Genomic DNA, 22,179 nt, shown 5'->3' on the forward strand with positions numbered 1-22,179 from the left:
GAGACACGTAATACACTGTAATTTATTATTCTATATGAATGAGTACTGTGTTAAAAACATGGATTTTTTCCTTTTAGGCACTATAATGGGGGATTGCTCATCCCTTGAAAGCCTCTCAGTGACTGCATTTGATACCACAGTCCTTTTCTCGCCCAGGTGCATCCTGCCAGTCGATCTTAGTGAGTCTTCCATGGCTCAGCCCTCTGGCCAAGTCCCAAAGTCCAAACAAATGCCTTTTAGGTCCTGTTGCCCTCACTAGGGTCTTCAGCCCCAACTCTGGACCCTTTATATTCTGTTCTTTGTTCAACCTCTCCATAAGCCTTGTCCCCTTCATCGGGTTTATGCCACTGGGGAACCTGGGCCTGCCCACTACTCTTGGTTCCAACCTAGAAATAGCAGCGAGTCATTGCTTCATTTCAGTTTATTGCTACTTTTTCCTTGGGTTCTTCCTATGGGGCCACTTTCAGTTTCTCCCTCGAATTATATGTTGAAGGCTCGTAAGGACTCTCTCTCTGCAAATTCAGCTTCAGAAAATGCTGCCTGAAATAAACCCCTGTGAATTGGTTTGGCCAGAGAATAGCATCCTTTCTTGGCCCTCCACTTCCTGAAAGGAACTGACCTAATAAAGCCCTGTAGCTCCATAGATCTGAGCCAGCTGGGCTCTGATTGGCAGCTTTCATGAGGCCTCTCTAGGCAGACCTTGAAAACCCACGTTTGTGACTCCTTTCCTAGGTGGGGTGTAGAAAGATTTGGGGGCACAAACAGATTCCTAGAACCACCAGATGAGCCTCTAAAATAGCGACTTAGCGTAAATGTGAAATATGACACAGACGTTATAGCAAGTCTGTGGAGAGGGAGGATGCTCCAGTGGTCAGCAGCCTAGGACTTAGGAGGTTCCAGTTCAATTTCCTGCACCCTCAAAGACTTCCTAGATGATGTTGGGCAAGTCACTTAGGCCTTCTGTGCATCAGTTTCCTGTTTGCAAAATGGGACTAATAGTGTTTCCCTGCCTCACAGGGGTGTTGTAGGGATACATACTTTTAAAGAGTTTTGAGGCACTCAGATACTACATTCTCATTTTGAAGTACTCAGATAATACAAGTTTCTAAAAGGATGTTTTAAGGAAGATGGAGAAAAATTGTTCTCCTTGGCCTCTAAGGATAGGATAAGAAGCCATGAGCTTAAATTACATCAGGGGAAGTTTAGGTTGGACAGCAGGAAAAACGTCCTGCCTGTCAGGGTGGTTAAACCCTGCAATAAATTGCCTCAGGAGGTTGTGGAATTTGCATCACTAGAAATATTTAAGAGCAGGTTAGACAAACACCTGTCAGGGATGATCTAGACTGTGCTTGGTCCTGCCGTGATGGCTGGGGATTGGACTCGAAGACCTCTCAAGATCCCTTCCAGTTCTAATGATCTATGAATCTATTATTCTACATTCATGAGAATCTAAGATAGATGTTAATGTATTTGTATGTTGCTTATTTTATAGTATTAGGACACTAGATTCATTTAGAAGATTTGCTGAGCTAGACCAAAATCAGGAGCTGTTGGTCAGTATTAGCCCTAGGAATTGTCAGAAAAGGTCTAGTAATTCAAATTCTATGGCTACATCTACATTGGCATGATTTTGCGCAAAAGCAGCTGCCTGTCTACACTGGTGGGGAGTTCTTGCACAAGAACACTGACATTCTAATGTCTAAAATCAGTGCTTCTTGCGCAAAACCTATGATGCTCCCGCTCAGGAAAAAGCCCTCCTGTGCAACTGTTCTTGCGCAAGAGGCCAGTGTAGACAGGCCACATTAATTTCTTGTGCAAGAAAGCCCAATGGCTAAAATGGCCATCGGAGCTTTCTTTCGCAAGAGAGCGTCTATTCTGGCACGGATGATTTTGCAGAAAAGCGCCTCTTAGCGCAACAGCACATGCCAGTGTAGACGCTCTCTTGCGCAAATATTCTAACGCAAAAACTCTTGCGTTAAAAGTATGGGTATGTCTACAGTACAAAGTTAATTCAAACTGACAGCCGTTAGTTCGAATGAACTTTAATAGCGGCTATACATACAAACTGCTAGTTCGAATTTAAATCGAACTAGCGGAGCGCTTAATTCGAACTAGGTAAACCTCATTCTACGAGGAGTAACGCCTCGTTCGAATTGTGTAGTTCAAATTAAGGGCTGTGTAGCCACTTAATTCGAACTAGTTGGAGGCTAACCCTAATCAGGTTGCCCTGATGGCCACTCTGGGCCAAACCAGGGAAACTTTTCTGCCCCTCTCCGAGCCCCAGAGCCCTTAAAGGGGCATGGTCTGGCTACAGTGCCTGTGCCAGTGGCAAGCCTGCCAGCACCCAGCCAGCAGACCCTGCACCTGGCATGGCATGAGCCAGCCACCCGCTGCCACCCAGCCCTCCGCCTCTTCCCAGGACCAGGCTGGCGGCTCCTAGGAGCCTGCCCAGGGCCACAAGAGGCAGGCGCCTGCCTGGTCTAGTGCAGAGATCGTGGACATTATCGAGGTTTGGGGGGAGGCCTCCAGCGTCCACGACCTCCACACTAGGCACAGGAATGCAGCCGTCTAGGGCAGGATAGCTGCCAGCCTGGCCACCAAAGGCCACATCCAAACCCAGGAGCAGGTTTGCATGAAAATCAAGTTGTTCCAGTGAGACCCCCGACCCTGAGCCCTGCGCTTAGTACATAAGAACATAAGAATGGCCGTACTGGGTCAGACCAAAGGTCCATCTAGTCCAGTAGCCTGTCTGTCGACAGCGGCCAACATCAGGTACCCCAGAGGGGATGGACCGAAGACAATGACCAAGCCATTTGTCTCGTGCCATCCATCTTCAGCCTTCCACAAACAGAGGCCAGGGACACCATTCCTACCCCCTGGCTAATAGCACTCCACGGACCCAACCTCCATGAATTTATCTAACTTCTCTTTAAACTCTGTTATAGTTCTAGGCTTCAAAGCCTCCTGTGGCAAGGAGTTCCACAGGTTGACTATAAGAAGAACTTTGTGTGAAGAAGAACTTTCTTTTATTAGTTTTAAACCTGATGTCCATTCATTTCATTTGGTGTCCTCTAGTCCTTCTATTATGGGAACTAATGAAGAACTTTTCTTTATGCACCCTCTCCACACCACTCATGATTTTATAGACCTCTATCATATCCCCCCTCAGTCTCCTCTTTTCTAAGCTGAAAAGTCGCAATCTCTTTAGCCTCTCTTCATATGGGACCTGTTCCAAACCCCTAATCATTGGACTTGCCCTTTTCTGAACCCTTTCCAAGGCCATATCGTTTTTGAGGTGAGAAGACCACATCTGTACACAGTTCTGAAGATATGGCGTACCATAGTTTTATACTTCCCCTCCTCCTTCTTCCCCTGGCTTCCCCCTTCCAGCTCCCTCCTCCCAGGTTTCCACCTCCCCTCTCCCACCCTCTTTCTTCCCCTCTCCCACCTCCTTTTCCCAGTCCCCCAGAGGTTAATCCCCTCCGCCCCCAGTTTTGTTAAATAAAGAGAGTTTCTATTTTTGAACATATGTCCTTTATTTTTTACATCAGGAAGAGGGGGCTCGGGAAGGGTAAGTGGAAGGAGGTGAGGGAGGAATGGGGCACGAGCCCCCGATGGGGAGGACTGGGGTGGCTCTGCGGGCTCCTCGGGGTGGAAGCTTTCCTGTAGGGCCTCCTGGATCCTGATAGCCCCCTGATTGACCTCCCCCAGATGGCAGCCTGCAGCAAGTGCAGCCGGGCTGATGGTCGAGTGCTGAAATGTGCCGAGTGTGGGCATTCAGGGCACTCCAAGACAGGACTGCTTTGATGTCCCCATCGAGTTAGACATGCAAGCGGGGAATCCTGAGAACTGTCTGTCCGGGGTGGGGGTCAGGTCTTTTTAAGCACAGCCCTCGGCTAGCCTGAGGAAGCAGCTCCACACCTTAAGTCCTAACCTGATGCCCTGACGGCACTGGTTCTGGCCAGCCTTAACTTCGGTTCAGGGTCCACTCAATGTGGACATGCTATTTCGAATTAGCAAAATGCTCATTCGAATTAGTTTTTAGGTCTAAATGCACTCATTCGAATTGGCTTATTTCAAATTAACTAATTTGAATTAAGTTAATTCGAATTAGTGCTGTAGTGTAGACATATCCTATTTGCGCAAAATCTTGCCAATGTAGACGTAGCCTATCTATATCTTGCTCACTCTCTCTTAACCAGCAACTAGAATAGGCAGCTAGGCTAGGCTAGTATAGGCCCCAAAAATAACAAAGAGAAAATGATTAAGAAAGGTATAATGAAGTTCCTTATGAGATTTCCTTATAAAGGACACATTCTACTATCTAAAATGAATTCCTATGAACTGAACTGTACAATTCCTCAGAGAAAGGTAAACAACAGATAACAGCCTAATGGTGGAACTGCTCATACCTGAGCAAAGAAAGCTGTGCTGGTGACTCGCTGCTTTTCTGATGGGGAATTTACCCAGGGAAGGAGGCTCTGTATGATCTCCACTGTTATTAGTCCAGATCTTTGCAGAACCCTGGAAGACAAAAGGAACCACTTATGGGGCAGACTGTGCACTTCAAAAGCTTAGCTGCTATGACCATACAACTCTAAAACCTACGCATGGAAGCTCTGTGTTTCTCACCCAGGGCACCCCGCACAAAGCTATACCTGAAAGTTCCCTGTCAGTCACTCTATTTGTTGCCGATCCCTGAGGATGAAGTGCTGTCTCCTAGATCTCTTACCTCACCAGCAAACACACCCCCTCGTGGTGAGTCTGCGGATTTTCAAGAAGCATCCAAGTTTTCTGCTTCCAGAGAGTTCGTATCAGCTTCTCATTCATAGCCTTGAGAAGCACAGCCTCTAATGCTTCAATAGAAAGCCTGGGGGAAAAGAGGCACAGAACTGTAGTAACCAATAGAAAGGCACAGCCTAAGCAGTCAGGAAACCCCAGTTACTTGTCAGGTCTGTTGTTCATTGACAGTTCATCCATTGACAGTATCCTGGGGACCACTGTTTTTGGAAGGACTTAATTCCCAGGAGGTATTTCAGTCTCATACATCTCATATTACTAGTGTTGCTATGGACAACATTTTGCAGTCACTTTCTCCTATCTGCAAGGTGTATGGGCACTAGCACAGTACAGTAATATGGAAAAAATTCACAATCAGACCCCAAAAGCTGGGACACAGAGAGATTAGTGATCACTAATGGATATTTTGGGGCCCTATGTCCAGCGAGATGTGACAGGGTGCTGAGAGCTTGTACTTGGGGTCAGCACTCTGGTAACTACTAGTACTAATTAGCTTCCCCAGAGAAAGCCTAATTGGATAGAAATGTACCTGATTGCCTGGCTAGAGTGGGGCTATAGAATCAACAAACCTATTCTCCCATGAATAAGGAATCTGCCTAAAGGGACATCCACAGGAGTGTTTGAGGGAAACAGAGAGCAAAAGAGACAAAATGCTAGAGGCATCTAGATAGACTTATGTGTAGTGCTGGGGAGGAGCCGGTGGTCGTGGTACATGTAGGTCTCAATGACATAGGGAAGGGTAGGAGAGATGTCCTGGAGGCCAAATTTAGGTTGCTAGGAAAGAGCCTGAAATCCAGGACCTCTATGGTGGCATTCTTGGAAATGCTTCCAGTTCCATGCGCAGGACCAGGTAGGCAGGCAAAGCTTCAGAGTCTCAATGCGTGGATGAGACGATGGTGTAGGGAAGAGGGGTTTGGATTTATCAAGAACTGGGGACACTTTTGGGAGAGGGGGAGCCTATACAGGAAGGATGGGCTCCACCTAAACCAGGGTGGAACCAGACTACTGGCACTAAACATTTAAAAGGCTGTAGAGCAGTTTTTAAACTAAGAGATGGGGGAAAGCCGATTGGTGGGGAGATGCACGTAAATCGCAGGGAGACTTCTCTTAGAGGAGAATCTGTTGATAGAGATTCTCTAAGCTGTAGTCAGAAAGAGAGGACAAAGAGACTGAGGCCTGAGGAGGCCTAGATAGTAGTGTTTGTGTTGCCAGAGCTTGGTGGTTTCAGGGAACTGACCTATAGCAAGCACAAACAAGACTTTCTCATATTAAAAGCAGGTGATGGTAAGGTGCCTCATAACCCTGAGAACTCCTGGGGAGTGTCACACAAATGTACTGGGATTCTCTTTGTTTTGCTCCCTTTCTTCTAATTACCTGCAAGGGTTGCCCTCACATAGTTGTTGTCCTTTTCTAAATAACCTCCTTCGGCGTCTCATCCTGGGCAAAGGCATCTTTTGTCCTAGGGTTTGGCTGATCTGCTGCAGAAGAACAGTGAACAACTCCGGGAACAGCTCCTGCACAGTTTTGCTCAACTGCAATGCTGACACCACTTCAAAGATGGCACATGTTGCCTGAAAGGAGAGCATGGTAAAAGAAGAGGTCTCTTCCTAACACTATCACACGCTCTCCCCTTCTGATACCTGCTGGACTAAATTCTCACTCCTGTCACTAACTTGATGAATGACCGAGAGCAATTCACTCCATGCGTGCCTTAGCGTCCCATAGCTGTAAAAATGTGTAGGACCTATCAAGGCATGTTATGAGTTGCACAAAACATTTGCAAAGCACTGTAAGAAATCTGATTCAAAGACTTTCTAATTGCCAGATATTATGAAGTGAATCAGCCACATACTCTAAATCTGCCACAGAAAGCACAGCTGGAATCCAGGAAACAGTACTTCAGAAAAGAAGTGCCCAGATGACAATATTATACCACTCATCTAGCTTTCCATCAGCATGTTTGTCACAAAGCAGAGAAATACATGTCTGTCGTCTAACTTACTGTGAGAGGTGCAGCAGCTGCTAAATGCAGGTCAGTTTCTGTCTCTGAGGTCATGCTTCCTTCTTGGCTTGTTGGAGTCTTTATTCTTTCGATTAGGACCTTCAGGACTTGAGGGGCGAGCAAGGGATCTGTCCCCAGAGATCTCCACAGCTCAGTGGTGTTACTGCAATTTAACATAGGTTATATGTGACCCCTGGAGACTTTTGTGGCTCTGACTATATGCATCATATTCAAGTAAAGAACACATTTTCTCCTTGACTATGATCAGGGCTCACCAGCCGCGCTGTCCGGCGATCTGCGCATGCACAGATCGCCCGAACCCGGCTCTTCCAGGTTACAATCTACACGCCATGGATGAGTAGATTGTATTATTTGTCAAGCCCTGCCTATGATGAGCAAGTTCAGAGTGCTGTCCTCCTTATATGGTCCTCATGTTTTACATATTGAGTTTCTAGTTACAGAACTAAGTTAAGTTACATTTCAGGTTACATTTCTACAGTGCATGACTATTTTGGGATCCTGGAGGTATCCCGAAATACCTACCCCACATTTACAGAAGCAGCCCGTTATTTTGAAATATTTTTCAAAATAATGGGCACACTATTTTGCCATCCCAATAAACTTTGTTGCATGAGGGATAAGGGATGGCTTGAAATAGCACATTATTTCGACATTTGGTGCTGTGTAGAAGCGCCACATTTCAAAATAGGCTATGCAAAATATGATACGCAATTTGCGGAGTGCAAATTGTGCATCTTATTTCAAGTTTAGGGTGCTGTATAGACACAACCCTAGCCTTACTGCACCATAACCATTAATGCTAGACTTCAGAAGGAAAGGACACAGAGCTCTAATCACAGTTCCTGTTTTCCTACTTCTCAGTAGATATGGAATCATGAGCATATGATGCCCAAAGATCTAGGGCCTGGGAGACAAGTTGAAGAAAGAAAAATGATCTTCCTACTAACTGGATGTACAACTATGAGAACAAATATTTGTGGCTAGCCCATGACCTCTTCACAAATGGCATTCCCTGGCCTCTATTTGCCAGAATGGGCATGTTCTGTTCACTCCCTATGGGGCACCTGGCATTGGCCACTGTCTGAAGACAGGATCCTGGGCTAGATGGACATTTGGTCTGACCCACTACAGCCGTTCTCATGTTCTTAGATTCCAGCACAGATGACTGATAATTCAGCTAGGGATGTTTGAATGAAATGATAGATATGCTTACCGCCCTGTCTTTAAGTACCAAGAATGACAACTCCATTCCAGCAGCCATACCCTTCCTGATACCAAAAGCCTGGTGCCCTATCCTTGCTAATCAGCCAGGAATTTGGATTTGAAGCTTTCATGCTACCAGAAAACGAACAGTCACTGGCAATTTCCAGGGTGATGTTAGTTCAGGGGTCTGGAGAGGCAAAAGTCCACTCCAGTGATGCCAGTAAAGGGAAGTCTTTAGGATGCCAAAGCAACTATTAATTAATGGAAACAGAATGAAACTTAATTTCTCCCTGCACCCACCTTGACATGGTCTTGGACCTTTCTGCAGAAAGACCCAAGCTATTAACCTTTAGGAATTATCTCAACCTGTCTGTGGCTTAAATGAAGCCTTACATCTTCCAGTGAAGCTGTGGGATCCATGGTTACCAAAATGAACACTGTAAGGAGCACTATATACCTGTCCATCGGCAGACGTTTGGTGAGGAGGCTGAAGATCACTGCCTCTAGGTGATGGTGGGCTAGAATGGACACTGCCTCCACCAGGAACTGCCTCAAGCTACCCTGCTTGATGGTAGGCATATGAATGTATATTCTCCTCAGGATAGCTGGCACCTGGACAGAATAAAACCAGAAAAAATGTCCCTTTTCCATTCTCTGCATTCATTCTGCAGAGCCAAAACCTTTATTTAGTCGTTTAGCAATTTGCTGTTCTTGTAGAAATTCCTCCCTTCAAAAAACAAGTATTTAGACATGGCTGCATAGATTTAATCCACAAAAATTATGCATATCTCTGCCCATACCTGGCTGCAACACCGGGTTAAGACATGCTGAGGCCCTAAGCTATGTCAAGTTAAAGAGGCCTCATTGCATTTCCAAAAAAACATGTATTATTCTAACAGAAAGGACAATGAAAAGAGAAATAATAAAGTTATCTATCTATCTATCTATCTATCTATCTATCTATCTATCTATCTATCTATCTATCTATCTATCTATCTATCTATACATAGGCAAAGAGGCAAGTAAAAACTAGTAATTTGGGGGTATTTTTAGAGACCCCTCATTATCTGAGGCCCGAAGATGTAGTTCACTTAGCTTGTCTCTTGGGGCCGGATATTCTCTTTTTGCATTTTACTCGGAGTCTAATTTTTCCAAGCCTTTCATGGCTGGAAACTGTGACAACAAGATAGACAACTAATCAAGCATCTTCCTTTTCCCTTGGGGTACGGCTACACTAGCTCGTTAGTTCGAGCTAGGTAGGGTAATGAGGGCAAGCAGAGTTGCAAATGAAGCCCAGGATTTAAATATCCCAGGCTTCATTTGCATGTTCCCGGGTGCTGCCATTTTAAAATCCTCCTTAATCTGAACTCCGTGCCCGCGGCTACACGCGGCACGGAGTAGGTAGTTCTAATTAAAGATCCTAATTCCATGAGGAGTAACGGTAGTTCGAATTAGGATCTTTAATTTGAACTACCTAGTCCATGCCGCATGTAGCCGCGGGCACGGAGTTTGGAGTAAGGGGGATTTAAAAATGGTGGCGCCAGGGAACATGCAAATGAAGCCCGGGATATTTAAATCTCGGGCTTCATTTGCAACTCCGCTTGCCCTCATTACCCTACCGAGCTCGAACTAACGAGCTAGTGCAGATGTACCGTTAGATTATCTCTGTCTTCTGCTGTTGATTCCCCCATTGCCTGACTCAGGATAGGAACACAGATGGAATTAACTTCCAATCCCAGGGGGAGAAACAGCAAGACTTGTGTTCACTGCAAATGATGGCAAAGACCTGAAAGCCTGCAGGTTAGCCAGAAAAACCTCTCCAGCTTCTATTTTACCTCATCCAGCATGGCACCTCCACACTCCTTCAGGATGATCTTCATCCACAGACCGGCTGCTGTGGCACAGGAGGGGCTAGCAGACAGCATACCATCCAGTATGGCCTCAATAAAATCTGTGGCTTGTTCAGAGGGAAAGTACTTACTAACCACCTGTGGACAGATCAAAAACAGGAAAGATTGCAATGATAGTCGGCTCCAGTACTTTTAAGAAAGGAGGCCTAAGAGCTGTATTGGAAAATAATGTATTCATCAGCAAATTGCTAATTGGGCTCATATCTGGCAAGGCAGTTGCAATTAAAATTTTCTCTGTAATCTTTCTAGCTACCACATCTCTATTCTACACTAATAATATCAGGTTAGATCTTAGGTTGTACAGTTAGCACAACATTGTATGGGACAAACAGGATGTAAATTTCCAGTTTATATTCTATTATGTACATGACATCTTTTCACAAAATATAAAAATATGCAAAGAGATGCATGCACACAAATATAGGTTCAGGTAAACACACAAGGTGCCAAGACTGGTTTCTCAGCTTGATGTCCCGCTCACATATTTTCCCCCGGATGGATGGATGGATGGATGGATGGATGGATGGATGTGCGCGCGCACATGCATGGGCATGTTCATGCAACTGTCTGGAATCTGTTTGTTTTTTACATGGCATTCATAGCATATACCTATGAAAAGCATGTTACTGATTACCCATGAATGCCTCACTCCCATAGCTCGCTCCAAGTGTGGAAAGACATCACAAAAGCATAAAACAATCATAGAATCATAGAATACTAGGACTGGAAGGGACCTTGAGAGTTCATCGAGTCCAATCCCCTGCCCTCATGGCAGGATCAAATACTGTCTAGACCATCCCTGATAGACATTTATCTAACCTACTCTTAAATATCTCCAGAAATGGAGATTCCACAACCTCCCTGGGCAATTTATTCCAGTGTTTGACTACCCTGACAATTAGGAACTTTTTCCTAATGTCCAACCTAAATCTCCCTTGCTGCAGTTTAAGCCCATTGCTTCTTGTTCTATCCCCATAGGCCAAGATGAACAAGTTTTCTCCCTCCTCCTTATGGCACCCTTTTAGATATCTGAAAACTGCTATCATGTTCCCCCTCGATCTTCTCTTTTCTAAACTAAACAAACCTAATTCCTTCAGCCTTCCCTCATAGGTCATGTTCTCTAGACCTTTCATCATTCTCGTTGCTCTTCTCTGGACCCTCTCCAATTTCTCCACATCTTTCTTGAAATGCGGTGCTCAGAACTGAACACAATACTCCAATTGAGGCCTAACCAGCGCAGAGTAGAGCGGAAGAATGACTTCTCGTGTCTTGCTCACAACACCCGTTAATGCATCTCAGAATTATGTTTGCTTTCTTTGCAACGGCATCACACTGCTGACTCATATTCAACTTGTGGTCCACTATAACCCCTAAATCCCTTTCTGCCGTACTCCTTCCCAGACAGTCGCTTCCCATTCTGTATGTATGAAACTGATTGTTCCTTCCTAAGTGGAGAACTTGGCATTTGTCTTAAACTTCATCCTATTTACCTCAGACCATTTCTCCAATTTGTCCAAGTCATTTTGAATTAGTGACCCTATCCTGCAGATTAGTCGCAACCCCTCCCAGCTTGGTATCATCTGCAAACTTAATAAGCGTACTTTCTATATCAATATCTAAATCGTTGATGAAGATATTGAACAAAGCCGGTTCCAAAACAGACCCCTGTGGAACCCCACTTGTTATGCCTTTCCAGCAGGATTGTGAACCATTAATAACTACTCTCTGAGTATGGTTATCCAGCCAGTTATGCACCCACCTTATAGTAGCCCCATCTAAGTTGTATTTACCTGGTTTATTGATAAGAATATCATGCGAGACTGTATCAAATGCCTTACTAAAGTCTAGGTATACCACATCCACCCCTTCTCCCTTATCCACAAGACTCGTTAGCCTATCAAAGAAAACTATCAGATTGGTTTGACATGATTTGTTCTTTACCAATCCAGGCTGGCTGTTCCCTATCACCTTGCCACTTTCCAAGTGTTTACAGACGATTTCCTTAATTACTTGCTCCATTATCTTCCCAGGCACAGAAGTTAAACTAACTGGTCTGTAGTTTCCTGGGTTGTTCTTATTTCCCTTTTTATAGATGGGCACTAGATTTGCCCTTTTCCAGTCCTCTGGACAAGGGAAAATGAATGGTGCACAGCCACTAGGACAGTCACCTAGTGTTTGTTACCTTAGCCATTTTGGAAGATGCTTGAAACAGAGCCTCAGGGTCTGGAGTTGTTAGTGCCTCACGGAGACAACTCAGCTCCTCCTCTGCTGACCCCAGGTTAGTGCACTGACCTAGGATAGAGAAAAGGAGAAAAAGTATGGCAACATTTAATAAAACTGAACCTCTGATCCATAGATAATCATACAGGAGGATCTATGGGGTATGTTATTACCAGCTGTGTGTGAAATTTTGGCCCCACTAAAGCCAATGACGAAATTCTTGTTGACTTTAACGGAGTCAGAATTTTACCATCAGGCTATGTCTAGACTACATCCCTTTTTCGGAAAAGGGATGTAAATTAGACGTATCGCAATTGCTAATGAAGCGGGGATTTAAATCTCCCCTGCTTCATTAGCATAAAAATGGCTGCAGCTTTTTTCGGCACGGAGCTTTGCCGGAGAAAAGCGCCAGTCTAGATGCTGATCTTGCGGAAAATTAAGCCTTTTCCGAAAGATCCCTTATCCCTCCGAAAAAGGGATGTAGTCTAGACGTAGCCCCTATGTCTGAAAGTTCACGGTAATGGCATGTGATTCATTGTGATTCATACAGGATTAAACAGGCACTGTATTCTGTGTGGAGCATCTTTCTCTGTATATCTGGTTTCAGTAGCCACTCTGCTCTCAGTATTTAAATCTAATCTCATAGTCAAGCACAACTCATGTAGATTGATCTGAGGTTCTGATTTGGAGGAGAATCCCTCCACTGAACTCTCATTGTAAAAGAGATGGGGCTGACCAAAAGCTTAGGTAGGAAACCCAGGCTCTTCGCTCACTTCTAAATCATGAACTGTCTCTTTAAGGGAAAGCTGTCCTGCTCTGTCATCTCCTTCTCCCCACCCCACTCTGCAGAGCGGGGGCATATGGGCATATGGCGGGGGAGAGAGTGTGTGTGAGACAATGTGTGTGTGTGTGTGAGAGAGAGAGAGAGAGAGAGAGAGAGGGGGACATGCTGGCTGCCAGAGAAATCTTAGAAACAGTGCCTCTTTAGATAGGCACTCCGTTACTCACCATACTTCAGACTGGAGCAGCACTATTGTATGTGTCCCTCTCCCCAAACTCTGCTCTGCAGAGATGATGACAGGGGCAAAAGGGTCACCCTGACTTCTGCACGTCTCCCTGCTCCCCTCCCCTCCACACACCACTAGCAGCAGACAGGATGGAGCAAGGTCGGAGAGGGGCAGCTGAACACATGCTGCTGGCATGCTTGCTAATCAGCTGAGCGCTCCAGACAGAAATTCTGGGGAGAAGGGCAGATCTGGCCTGTGTGCTATATTTTGTCCACCCTCTAATATTTGCAGATTATTTATTATTCGTGCAGTTCTCTTCCAGCAATGTACTTACAAGGCCCCAATCGTTCTGTTATATAAATGTCGCTAACAAGACAGAAAGAATTACAGATGGAAAAAATGGTCATTACAACAATGAAAGAAAGTGAAGAGTTACTTACACCTGCTCATGGTCTCCTCACCTTGTATATTGAGAAGACAGTTGATACAGTCAACCACCCACTGACGCGATGTCGTAAGTGAAGCACAGGTATATGGTGCTAACAGCCCAATCAGAGATCCAAACTGATCAAAAGTTTCCTGAGGCTAATTTTAAAAGAATGAAGAATGAAAGTTCTCCGGCTATACTGGACATTATTTGCCTTCCTTATTGTGAACTCCATTACTGTACCTGGGTACGGCACATTGGAAAACATGCCGTATATACTCGAGTATAAGTCGACCCGAATATAAGCCGAGGCACCTAATTTTACCCCAAAAAACTGGGAAAAAGTATTGACCCAAGTATAAGCCTAGGGTAGGAAATAAGGCAGCCTAGGGTAGGAAATGAGTCGGGGCGAAAGCTGCTCCGGTGCCCCCGGTCTGCTGGAGACCGTCTCCAGCAGACCAGGGGCACCGGGCGGGTTCCCGCGCTTCTGAGGCTTTGCCAGAGCAAAGCCTCAGAGGCGCGGGGAACCTCCGCTGCTGCCGCTTCAATCTGGGAGCCTGTGGTCTGCTGGGGACCGTCCCCAGCAGACCACAGGCTCCCGGACTGAAGCCGCAGCCACGGGGGTGGGGGGGTCCCGCGCCTCTGCGGCTTTGCCCGCCTCAGTTTGAGATGCGGACTCGAGTATAAGCCGAGGGGGGCATTTTTCAGCACAAAAACTGTGCTGAAAAACTCGGCTTATACTCGAGTATATACGGTAATCCTTGTTGTACATGCAAATTGATGGGGTCTAAATTAGCTGTAGCACTCAAGAAAAATCTCAGAGTCATTGTGGATACTCCTCTAAAAACATCTGTTCAACATGCAACTGCAGTTAAAAATGCTAATGGTATGTTTGGAACCACTAGGAAAAGGGATGAATAATAATATGATAAATATCATCATGCCACTGTTTCAAATCCATGGTACACCCACACCTTGAATATTGCAAGCAATTGTAGTCCTCCAACTTAAATAAAGTTAGGTTATAATTGGAAAAAGTTCAGAGAAAAGCAACAAAAATGATATGGGATATGGGACAAGTCATACAAGGAGAAGTTAAAAGGACTGGGACCATTCATCTTAGAAAAGAGATGCTTACAGGGGGGTTTGATAGAGCCATATAAGATGATCAGAGATGCATGATATGGGTGTCCCTATATCTCTGACTGCCTGGGGCTGGGACTGGACAACAGGGGAGAGATCACTCAACAATTGCCTTGTTCTGTTTGTTCCCTCTGATGCATATAACACCCACCACTGTCAGAAGACAGGCTACATGAACCATTTGTCTGGGGGATCCAGAATGGCCATTCATGTTTTATGTTCTTATCCGATTAAATAGAAATAGAAATTCAACTTTAACAGCGATAGAAATGTAGCTGTGTTAGTCTGGAGTAGCTGAAGCAAATGCAGGACAATGTAGCACTTTAAAGACTAACAAGATTTATTTATTTATTTATTTATTTATTTTTTAAGATGGTTTAGTAGATGATGAGCTTTCGTGGGCCAGACCCACGTCCTCAGATCAGGAAGTGGGTCTGGCCCACGAAAGCTCATCATCTAATAAACCATCTTGTTAGTCTTTAAAGTGCTACATTGTCCTGCATTTTGCTTCAACTTTAACAGCCTGAGAGTATAGGAATGCATCTATGACACTGACACAGCCAACCTATGTGTGACCACAATAACTTAACAAGCGGCACTGCAATTGTATCAAGACAAGTCACTTCTATGTTATTTCAAAGGGTGTGTCTAGACTACTGAGTTTTGTCGACAAAAGTGGACTTTTGTCAACAAAACTATACCTGCGTCTACACTACCGCTGAGTTCTGTCAACATAACGTCGACAGAACTCAGCAGTTTTGTCGATGCTGGTAAACCTCATTTTACGAGGCATAACACCTTCTGTCGACAGAGTTCTGTCGACAGAAGGTGTTATTGCATGTAGGGTTGTGTCTAGACTACAGGGTTTTGTCGACAAAGCAGCTTGTTTAGTCGACAGAACTGAATGTGTCTAGACGCTCTTTGTCGACAGAAGTTTTGTCGACAGATACTGTCGACAAAACTTCTGTCGACAAAACCCTGTAGTCTAGACGTACCCAAAGAAAAGTCCTAGACTAGCGATCACCAACATTATGCATTTTGGTAATAGATATGAAAGGTAGATGTTATGTATTATTGTCTGTATTTATATCTTGCTAGAAGTTTAACATAACCAAATTAGCTTGTAGATTCCAATTCCTTTTCATGTCTTAATTGCCTTAATTATATGCAACTGTCTTCAGTTAACCTTAAGATCAAAGATATAAGATAGTACAAGAAACTAGTTTGTACATTGCCTTCAGCTTAACTATCTGTGTTGTAATGGAAGACTACGATCGGCTAATTACTTTATGTGAATGACTATCACCCATTTACCAGTGTATGCGTAGGAAATAGAAAATTAACTTCAAAACAAAGTACGACAGGAGATCTGCATGACCTATTCTTTCTCAGGGAGAGATCCTGCTTCGACAATTTCTGTGAGGAGGCTTGCCAACCGGCTAGAATAGCTATAAAAGACAAGTTATGGGACTGATCTTCTCTCTCCAGTCTGCTTAAACTTTGAACAGGGGACGTGTAAGCCATAGGACATAGATCTTCCAAATAATTATTTGGAATAGTCTGGGAAATGCATGGAAAAACTAACAGCCTTTGCATCTAAACTGGCTTTGGATGTTGACCGGTTAGCATGATTCCAGAGAGACTTTTACAAGCCAGCCGTTTATTCCACCATGGTTGTGATCCTGAACTATGAAAAGTGAAAGTCATTTTAACAAATATCTATCACTTAACCATTTGTAACTCTCTTCTTTTTCCTTTTAACAACAAATCTGATATTCCGTTATTAAGGATTGGCTGATATTTAGGGAAGACCTGTGATTCATATTAACCTAAGGATAAGTGTCTAGTCCTTTGTGATTGGTGATTATATTAGACTTAGTTGTCTAGATGGGAACCAAGGTCTGGAATGCCTAAAGGGTACTATTGTTTGGTATTTTGTTAACCAGAGTAGAAGCTCTTTTCTTACTGGTTTGGTGAATCTAATTATAAAATCACTAGTCTGGGGAACTGCCTGCCCTGTTTCTTACAGTCTGGCCTGAGTGCTGTCACAGCACTATTATGGAAACCTTTCTCTTATGGAAGCAGAGGGATCTTACTCACTTTGAGGCCCCAGCTGCAGGCCTAGTAGAATTTCTCATGCATTCACGTTGAATGTCAGATTTGATAGAAGTTGGGAAGTCAGCTCAAGGAAGAGTAGAACTATACTCACTGTGCTATTAACTATCTCCTGATAGGCAGTTAGCAGCCAGACACTGGCCTGCAAGGCCCTTTCTCTCTCCCACTCCTGCCCTGAACTGAGCCAGGTCTCTAGTAGCTGTTGGCAAAGCAGGAGAATGGACAAAGTTAGTACCAGAAAATCCCTCCCAAACGTTTCTTTTAAATAGGTTTGATTGTCACTAAAATCCCTCTCCAAAGCATTTAACTTCCATATAGCAAAAGATTTATATGTCTCCAAAAAGAGACCCTTGTCTATACAAGTCCCAGGGACCAGATTCACCTCTGGTGTACGTAACTCCATCAAAGCCAAAGGAGTTACATGAGAGATGAGTCTGGCTCTGTGTATGTGAGGGCTTCTGTAGACTGTCTGATGGCAGCTGTCTAGCACATTGCATGCAGTTTGGGGTCCGGTGCTGTGTTCTCTTTCCTGGACAGCTTCTCCCATGCTGAGTGGCAAATGACAGAGAGGAGCATTTCTTTTTATTTAGAGCAGAGAAGTCTCCCCAGCCCAGCTCCTTTTATAACTTTATTTTCATACCAACGTTGCACCTAACTCCCCTCCCCTCAGCTCTTCAAACTATTCTGTTTATGTCTGAAGAGCAGGAAGTCTTTGGTGAATGAGTTTCCATACACAGAGCTTAACTCAATACTAATTCATTCCTTTTACGAGAGGTGATCAGTTCTCACTGGTCCTCTTGAATTTGGTTACTGCGCTGATGATTTTCTTTCCTGTCCATGTAGTGTTAACTATACTGGAAAAACTAGATCTCAGTCCACCACTGGCATAAAATGTCCCCTGCTATGAGATAGATACATAGAATTTACTAGCTAGTGGGAAAACACTGGCTGTAGAATCGGTGTCTATTTCTTACAAAGCCTTTCTGAATATTGACCTAGGAGAGCTTTTCCATTTCATTAGGAGTGCACAAATCATAAAATCATGGATTAAGGATGGAAGGGACCTCAGGAGGTCATATAGTCCAACCCCCTGCTCAAAGCAGGGCCAGCCCCAACTAAATTATTCCAGCCATGGCTTTGCCAAGCCTGGCATTAAAAACCTCGAATGATGGAGATTCTTAAGGGAAGAGAATAACAGAAACACCTAACTGGTGGGTCAGAACCCAGGCTTAGGAAAACCCCAGCACAAGGGGACACAAAGAAGATGGAGAGAGGCTGTTTTCAGTAGTGACAGATGACAGAACAAGAAGCAGTGGTCTCAAGTTGTGTGTGGGGGGGTGGATCTTAGGAAAAACGATTTCACGAGGAGGGTGGTGAAGCACTGGAATGGGTTACTGAGGGAGGTGGTGAGATCTCCATCCCTAGAGGTTTTTCAGTCCCAGCTTGACAAAGCCCTGGCTGAGATGATTTAGTTGGAATTGGTTCTGCTTTTAGCAGGGGGTTGGACTCGATGACTTCCTGAATTCTCTTCAAGCCCTATCGTTCTATGATTCTATAAAAGAGTTCCCTGAACTCTCTTCAAAAAAATTTTCAAAAAAGAACATTTCTTCTTTTTATCTCTGAGGAGAGCCACTCAGACTCTGCCCAGTGGAAATAAATATGCAGAACCTAGAGGGAGCCATTCTGTTTGTTCTGATGCCCCAAGCAGCTTGATCATTCTGTGCATAGTGAATGTGAGTCTATCTATAGGCTAAATTCTGTTCTTCCTTACACCAAACTAAATATTGATCAGCTCTACTGATTTCAGTTTAAATAAGAGCAAATGTGGCCTGATGAGAAAGAGTTGCCTCCTACTTTCTTTGAGATGGGTAGGATGAAAAAGAGGCAGTTGGTGAGTACTGCCATAAGCTCCCACTTGGTAGCTAAAGGGCCAGGCAGAGCTAAGATCCTCAACAACTTACTGTAAAGTTAATGTATATCATGGATCCCATCATGGAACTCTGTGTCTGGAGTCCATGACTCTGCCCATAGCTGGAAATACCCATTGAAAAGATTTTGAACTAGTACACATAGAACAGAGAATGACGTGTGCAGCAAACTTTTCCAGGTTCTAGACATCTTGATGTAGGCTGCATAACTTCAGTGTTTTGCTAATAGTTTATGCATGCTTCAGCAGCCAGAGGATTGGGCACCATTGTGTTCTTTGGAGAGTCTATTTATAAAAAAGATGTGCTTCCTTATACAAGAGCATTTCACTGAAAGATTGTGTTGTCAGAATTTTCACTGACTTGCCCGAGGTCTAAGTAATGTAGGTCGCACTGTCAGATATAAATATCCAGAATCAGATTCTGGTCTCTGTTACACTTGTGTAAATCCAAAATAATGCCACTGAAGTCAGGGGCATTACCCTGGTTTTACACGAATATCACTGATCAGATTCTAGCTCTAATCCTTCAGTCCAGCTGCATCCTTGAGCATCCAAAGCTCCCACTGAAGTCAAGGGGAACAATCAGCATGCCAGAATGGCAGAACTGAGTCCTAAGTGTTAAGAACTCTCCTTACCTCATCCCACGAGGCATCAGGGGGAGGTCGACAAAGGGCTTTCATGTCGACGGGAGCGTCCACACTGCCCCGATCTGCCGACAAACAGCTGATCATCAGCTGGTCGGCAGAGCGCGGCAGCCATTTAAATTTAAATGAAGCCGCGATTATTTAAATCGCGGCTTCATTTCCCTCTGCCGATCAGCCTCATCTACATGGCTCCATTGATGGAGCCATGTAGTTTAGACACACCCCTAGAGGCCTCGACAGCTGGAGCCATGAAGGCAGCTGGCTCCCAGCTTAGGATGTAGAGCTCCCTTGTTCTTATCTCTGGCTGTAAGAGGTCCAATTGCCACACGAAGGGACAGTGAACCACACACACTAGGTGTGTGGATTACACTGCCAGCTGAGAGGAGCACGTGTGGGAGGGCGAAGGGAAAAGCCCTGCAGCAGACAGGACACAGCGTCCCCAGAGACGAACCGGCAGAGGCATATCCTCAGACATACAAGAACACATGGCTGCTGCATTGGGGAACTCAAACATTTGGTGCCCAAATTTTCCGGTGCCCTTTGCAGCTACATATTTCCCATGGGCCTAGGGACAGCCCTGACTACGGGCCCCAGAGCTGAGAGAAAACTGTCCCACATAACTGGTGCATAACTGGAGGGAGAGGAGCGAGAACTAGTGGGGGTAGGATGTTGAGGGGAACAGGCGGTGTGGGATGGGGGCTTTCGGGGAAGGCACAGTGTGGGTTTGAGGCCTCAGGAGTAGGGGGGGCACATGAGGGGGAATGGGCAGAGTGAGGATGAGGGGGAAAGGGTGATGTAGGGGGCAAGGCCACAGTCCGGGCTCTGCTAGTTCCCCCACTTTCTGCTGCTCCTGACTCTTGGTTTGCACAAAAAATTTCTTCTTGGAACAACTCGGTTGCTTGCAGCTCTTTCCTCCAACCCCGAAGCCATTGGCTGGCTCTCCCCGGGTTCATCCTTTACACTCTGAAGTGACTTGGGTCGGTTTTAAGACTGGGAGACCCGTAGCTGTCTGTTATGCACTCCAGAGAGAAGAGAGGCAAAAACATAAATACTCTTGCTGGAGGCCTGCAGCGTAATACCCCTTATCCAGAATAACACACAAGAACCCTGAGGCTATGTCTACACTGCTAGCTTTTGCCTGCAGAGAGCATGCTAATGAGTGCCAAGAAGTTGCTAACGAGTGCTTCATTAGCATACTCTCTGCCTGCAAAGGCCCGCAGTGTAGATATAGCCTTAGGTCGAGAGGCCCAACTCCACCCCCGTCAGGCTGACTGCATGCTTCCCTCCAGCCTACAAGCAGGGTCAGGAAACCTTCCCTCTTCATTTCAACACACCCCTCCAGTGGTCCCTGCATTGCTAGCTTTTGCCTGCAGAGAGCATGCTATTTCCCCTGCCGTGCCAACTTGCTCAGCGGTGCCCCTAACAGAATCCAAGCACACGGCAGTGGGGTGTGCAGGGTACCATACCTGGCCCCACAGCCGGCTGGCCCGCCTTGTTTGCTAGAATCTGAGCAAGCCCAGACAGGTTCCTCTTGGGAGCTCTAGCGGACCCTTCCTAAAAACGTGTTTGGCGACATGTTCAGTAGATGCACGGCACTAACGGGTGCTCCCACTTCTCTTCCAGATGGACACAATCGGCTTGAAGGAGGAAAACGTCCCGCTGTACAAACAGAGGCTCAGGGACCATAATCTCAACGGGCGCGCGCTGGTCTACAGTGACAACACTGAAATCAAAGAGGCCCTGCACATGAGTCTTGGCGAATGGACCCTCTTTAGCATCCATTTCCTTGGAGTGTTTCCCCCGGCGAATTTGGCCTCTTCTGTGGTGTCCCCCGTCCCGTTCCACGTCAGGCCAGAGGCTCTGAAGAACATGGTTGCCTTAAGAGAGACTGTGGCGAGAGGGAGCAAGCTCTCTCTGAACAGCTCCAGGGAAGATCTTTGGGAAAAGAGATAACTCTGAATCCTGAACACAGAGGTGAAAGTGCCCTGGTGCGCAGCTCCAGCAAGAACTGCAAAGACCTGGGCTGCAATAGGACAGTACCTGTGAGAAACTGTAAAGTTACTTTCACGGCCGCCTGTACAAAACCAGAAGCAAGATCGGGGCTTTCGCCCACAGTGTACCTCCCTGCGACTCCAGTGACATCGCACGGATGAATCATAGAATCCTAGAGTTGGAAAAGACCTCAGGAGTCATCAAGTCCAGCCCTCTGCCCAAGGCAGGACCAATCCCAACTCAATCATCCCAGCCAGGGCTTTGTCAAACGGAGACTTAAACACCTCTAGGAATGGAGACTCCACCACCTCCCTAGGGAACCCAGCCCAGTGCTTCCCCACCCTCCTAGGGAAATAGTTTTTCCTAATATCCAACCTAGACCTCCCCCGCTGTAACCTGAGACCATTGTTCCTTGTTCTGCCATCTGTCACTACTGAGAACAGCCTTTCTCCATCCTCTTTGGAACCTCCCTTCAGGAAGTTGAAGGCTGCTATCAAATCCCCCCTCACTCTTTGCTTCTGCAGGCTAAACAAACCCAAATCCCCCAGTTTCTCCTCATAGGTCATGTGCTCCATACCCCGAATCATTTTGGTCAAGCTCCCCTGGACCCCCTCCAATGCGTCCCCATCCTTCCTGTAGTTGGGGGCCCAGAACTGGACACAATACTCCAGATGTGGCCTCACCAGAGCCGAATAAAGGGGAATAATCACTTCTTTGGATCTGCAGGCAATGCTCCTCCTAATGCCCCCTAATATGCCATTAGCCTTC

General features: G+C 45.5%; 1 protein-coding gene across 1 annotated transcript in view; it reads left to right on the forward strand.

Annotated features, from left to right (window-relative positions):
* Window positions 1-22,179, forward strand: part of LOC142823382 (maestro heat-like repeat-containing protein family member 7) — a 1,101,711-nt gene that overhangs the window by 1,029,405 nt on the left and 50,127 nt on the right. The gene's annotated exons all lie outside the window — the stretch shown is intronic.

This window comes from Pelodiscus sinensis, chromosome 33, assembly GCF_049634645.1.
Source record: "Pelodiscus sinensis isolate JC-2024 chromosome 33, ASM4963464v1, whole genome shotgun sequence".
Taxonomy (NCBI): Eukaryota; Metazoa; Chordata; order Testudines; family Trionychidae; genus Pelodiscus; species Pelodiscus sinensis.